Genomic DNA, 5,325 nt, shown 5'->3' on the forward strand with positions numbered 1-5,325 from the left:
AAAAGCTATGTTAAGGATCTATGTTAGAATGCTTGTCATGTGTGAGACCACAGGATGTTACAGACATGTTGCAGTTATCTCAAAACTCAGCATTACAAACCCAGGAAATTCAGAGAAAATGTTACCCTTAAAATAATTTCAACTTTGTTTAGATATGAAAATGGACAGCCAATGCACCTAAACAGCCCTCAAGAGAGGAACAGGGAAACAGTCCGTGTCTTTGACAGGCAATTTAATCTATCTGTGCTCAAATAGGTGAAAATAGTATAATCTCAAAATAGTATGTGTTTTTTCTGTAGGGCAAGAATTAAGACTGTTCGGCTGCTGTAACTACATTTTCTACCTTAGCGCGTTTGGACTTTAAGTGTATCCTCAACTCTGAATTTCCGACTTACATAGCACATGGTTTTGCAATATGCTTGTTATGTGTTTTAATCTTGCAGTTACTCTAATGCAATCTCAGTCTTAGCTCTGTCCTCAGTCAGATTTTTGCCTCCAAATGTTTTGTTTTCCTTTCATTTAAATGCTGATAGTACCAATAGTATCTTTAAGGTAGGAAAAGCCTAACATACCACACACATACAAAAGCCACCCACTGATATTTGGGGGGGCCCAGCATAGTTCTGTATCATCATATCTTTTCCTACACTGCCTTTAACATCCCTTTCTCACTGCCCATGATAGGTATAAGGAGTTGATCACTAGGACTAGTTATAGCAATTAAAGAGCTCACCTGGCTGCCTGAGCAGCAGTGCAGCTGGAAGCTGGTTAGTTTGTACAAAGTCTGAACAGATGAACCTGTAAGTCCTCAAGAACACTCAAGGATCACTGGAGTAGCTGGCATTCACAACACCAGAGGTTCATATACCACAAGATACCTCCAGATAATTAGGCTGAAGAGATTGCTAAACTTCATCCTAATTCTTTTGAGAAAAGGCTGCCTTTCCTAACACCGATAGGCTTGCGTTCTTGGTTTTCATGCACCTTCTCTTCGGGGAGGTCTGGCATTACTGGACTCTGTAACTACATTGTACCACCCAGTGCATTAAGGGGTAACTGAATGTGAAGAACCACCTTAGCATGAAGAGGAATGCATGTTAATGCTGCAGATCTTTGGGCCTTTGTCCAAAGAGGTGAAGCAATGAAGCTTAAATTATGCCTATTTTGGCTTTGCTGAGCTCCCTTCAGCTTTCATATTTCTCTTAATTCAGATACATCAGAAGGGTTTCTTTCAGAGCACTCTTACTTGTCATCCTTCCAAAGACCAGGAAAACATTCATATTACCTCTGTCATGAAGGAGTTAGGGGGCTATTAGAAAAGCATAAGGCTGTGTAAGGGTATGGCATGGGAGACTGCTTTTTTCTAGAGGTTTAAATTTGTTTCAGTTTAACTCTTTGATACACTGAATTCTGAGAGAACAGAGTGCACAGAAGTTTCAGAGCATTTTGAAATATTGCCCTTCAGCATGGGAGTTTCACTAAGTTTTAATGTTTTCATAAGAGCCATCCTACACTGAATAGATTGGACTCGGTATGGAAGGAAGCTCAGAGAAAGCTGCGAAAGAATTGGACTCCTGCAAGATATGGCATTTTTATTTCAGTAGAAGTAAGGCATGTAGGAGGCCAGCTTGACATTTCTAATCTTTGGGAGTAGTATAAAGGGAGATGCTGTTTCAATTTAATACCTATCAAAATGAATTAGGCTGTACATTATGTTCCAGTATGTCCTAATGTAATTCAGTATGTTAAAGTATATTAGAGTATGTTGTACAATAGCAAATGAGCCAGTTTTGAAATTCCCTAGTACCCTGCCAAGACCAAAGTCGCTCCAAGACTTGCTGTCTTAGTGTTTCAGTGTCAGAAACAGAGAGGATACCACCTGGAGTCCTGTGCATGGACTCAYGTCACAGGTACGTTTCCCCTTGGCAGCCAGTTCTCACACCTGGTTTAAGCAGCTCTGCAGCCCTGGCTCAAAGTTCCCTGGCACATTACTGTTGATTTTGTACTAACCAAAAGCTGGGATGTGTGTAAGTTACCCGATAGAAGGCCACTCACCAATGGATAAAGTCCTGTTTTTGCATAGTCATGCTACTTTCCCACCATCTCTTCTAACACTGTGCAGCAGTGGGTGGGGGTAAAAGAAGCCCAACAGATAGGACAACATGGCCCATTTTTACTCTTGACACAAATGTGAAGTGCTGTGTGATGCTATACTAGGAACCTCCCTCGCGGATGTTCCCAGGATTCAGCATAATCAGTAGCACATAACATTGGTACAAGTACACAGGAGGAAATACTTCTCAGAATTGCCATTACTGTGATAAATAATTATTTTCCTCTGTGATATTTTGAAACTGGTTGCAGCATATTTCTAAATGTTCACAATCACTTTCCTATCCTTTTGAAAAAAAGATGGGCTTTTCCATGCTTTATCAAGAAGAAAATTAATGTACTATTCTCTGTGTAGATGTGTAACTGAATGAAAACATGCACAATGCTGGGAATATTTATCTAATACAAAGCACCACTAGCTGCCTAAAAGGTGTTTAAGTTTCATCACTGTAATCACAAACAAAATGCAAAGGGTCCCTAGTGTTTTCAAAAACAGTTTTGAGAGTATGCTGGGCATTGTTTTGCTTAGACTCACCCAGTAGATTTGTAGGCATCCTCTTGATCCTGACAGTGGCAAAAATCTGAATTGTTAAAGAAATTTTCAGCTATTCCCTAATGAGTTCCTCTTTCTCTGTAGTATTTTAATGAGCTCCAGGTTGTAGTTCCCTCCCCCTTCCTTCTTTCCTGATGCTTCTAATTTCAAATAAATATTTGAGATTAGAAGTGGCTCTGGATATGAAATGTGACCTTTAACCTCCACGCAACTTTCTGATTATGACATGCCATTAAAAACTAGATTCATCTCTCTACTCTCGCAACTTGGAAACGTTCAGCTCAAATTACATCGGTGTCTTTTTAACAGGAGCAACATTTCTTTAAAGGATATGTCACTTTCAAATGCAAAACAGAAACAGCTGCATGCTTCAGACATCAATTAAGAGCCACCCTCCTATACAGAAATGAGACCAAACTTTTGGGTTCCATCAAAACCAAAATATATCTTTTAAAATTGAATAACTGCTCCACCTCAGCAGCTAAGTAATCACTGATATTAACATTTTAATCCTTTTAATTCTGTTTCCTCTTTTGCTTCCATTAAGATATTAATTGGGGGAAGGATGGGAGATCTTCACTCTGTGTTAGATACCTGCAGAGTCTCGGTCTCTTACCCTCTCTGTTTTAAAGACTGAAGTGAATCTGCAAGCCACAGATGTTTGTTGCACCTTTTGTGGGCATGTGGAAACTTTCAGGACAATCTTACCCTTAAGTCCTCAAACCTCTTCAGATCATATTTTACAGCAGAAGGCAATTTGAATGGTAGGGAATTACAGGAAATATGTCCATAGACCTGTGGTAACAGAGAATGATTATTAATTGTAATTATTCTTATATTATGGGATATCAAATGAATTATCCAAGATATTTGAGGAGGATGTTCTAAGTACATCTGTCTTAGAACCCAATTAAACTGTGGCACCCATTGTCCAGCATCTTGTGTGTGCCAAAAGCTTAGATGGGTTCAAAGCACAGCTGGGTAAATTCATGTAATAAAAATCCATCAGCTTTATTAGATGTAAAGATGCGATCTCCGATTCTAGAAGTCCGGAAGGTGCAGAGAGCTGACAACTGGAAATTTATACTGGGAGAAATATAACTGCATATCCTATTGTTCTGCTGCTGTTCCCAGTCTCTGTCAGACGTAGTGTACTGACCAGACAGAACTGTTATGAGCTGTTCTTGTTAAGGCATAGTTGTAAGATGTGGGCCTCTCTCCTGAAAAAGGGGATTCTTGAAAGGACTGCAGCTCATAACTGCCTTATGCAGTGCTGTATTTCAGAGTACGAACAAAGATCTTTGGCGTATAAGCTAAGAAATTATAAGTAAAAGAAGGATGATGGTAATACCTCCATATATAGCTATAATGATTATACTCAGAAAGTTCCATAGTTGCTCAGTTAAAACAGTAAAAAAAAAATGCATACAGAAAACTTACGGGATATTGACATCCATCCATCATCCATTTTCCCATTCTCTTATTCTCCCTTCTCTCACACTGCTGATATAGAGAAAAAAAAGTGTTATCTGTAACAAAAGTCTCTTTCCTTAAAAGGATCTTTTTCCTTTATAAGCCAAGCAAAGCAGACATTTTTGTGGGAGCTGGTGGGTGGTGGTGGGGACTTAAGCTTAACATATATGATAAATATAGAAAAAGTAGAGGAAATATTTGGAATGTGGTAACAACTTAAGCTAAATAAATTCCAGTGGTTACCAGAACTAAAAGTTCTTTATGATATGAGCAAACAAAACAGACTGTAGTTGAATCTCTTGAGAATGCCTTCAACGCTAAAAAGGTGGTGCTGAGACTGAGGGGAATGGCTCCAAAAGAAATAACTCTTAGAATTTTTTTAGGGGGGGGTCATAAGAATCTTCTTTCATAGGCAGTGGCACACTCCCATGTGTCTTACCACCAGTGTCCTGGTTGTGACACTGTTCAGAGACTCATCTGACAATGGCAGTGTAGTCAGACGCTCTCCTTTTCTCTCCAAAACGTGGCTGTCGCAATAGCTTTTGCGTTTTGCCAAGGAGTATCTTCATTGCATGTACAGGTATTTTCAGTCATTAGTCACTCTGCCATCACCACTTGCTAAGGGGTCAAGAGCTTAAACCTGCAAAGGAGATTTCTTGGCATACATTTACCATGTGACTGTGCCACCCCCAAAATGCATCTGTCCAGCTCGGGGTAAAGAGCCGTAACCACGGGACGCCCGGAAGGCCAGGGCTGCGTGCCGACACCGACTCCTTCCCGGGTCCTATCTGCCCAAACCTGTGTCCTATCAGCACGCACGTCCCCAGGCAAAGGTCAAACCTAACAGAGAGGTCTATCTGATTTTAGCAAAGGTTAGGTGACTGATTATAACACTGGAAAGAGAAAGGAAAACAAGACATACTATCAATAGCTACTGGAAGTGTTAATTGAAGAAGAAGGATAATTACTTCAGGTTCTGCTTTGGAGCCCCGTCGGCAGAGCGAGGGGACGAGGCTCGGGCCGCAGCGCCCGCGGTGCCCCGGTCAAAACGGGAGCTCGGAGGGTCCCCTCGCCCCCGCCGGGAAGAGCACGCCGCACCCCAAACCGGCCCCCCGCCCGCGCGTTACCCCCTCACCCCGGCTCGGCGCCGGCGGGACCGCGGGCCCGGCCCGGCCCGGCTCGGCGGC

General features: G+C 41.6%; 1 long non-coding RNA gene across 3 annotated transcripts; it reads right to left on the reverse strand.

The window, feature by feature from the left end:
- Positions 1–3,154: 3,154 nt before the first annotated feature.
- Positions 3,155–5,315, reverse strand: LOC112974806. 3 transcript variants are annotated; one of them, XR_003256390.1, is made up of 4 exons: positions 5,274–5,315; positions 4,578–4,778; positions 4,106–4,168; positions 3,155–3,460 (listed from the first exon to the last, which is right to left on the reverse strand). It is a non-coding gene; the product is annotated as an uncharacterized LOC112974806 (long non-coding RNA). The 3 variants fall into 3 exon arrangements; XR_003256389.1 differs by lacking the exon at positions 5,274–5,315 and adding an exon at positions 5,107–5,231; XR_003256388.1 differs by lacking the exon at positions 5,274–5,315 and having other exon boundaries at positions 4,578–5,098.
- Between the last annotated feature and the right edge of the window lie 10 nt (positions 5,316–5,325).

This window comes from Apteryx rowi, unplaced genomic scaffold, assembly GCF_003343035.1.
Source record: "Apteryx rowi isolate R43461 unplaced genomic scaffold, aptRow1 scaffold_626, whole genome shotgun sequence".
In the NCBI taxonomy this organism is placed as follows: Eukaryota; Metazoa; Chordata; class Aves; order Apterygiformes; family Apterygidae; genus Apteryx; species Apteryx rowi.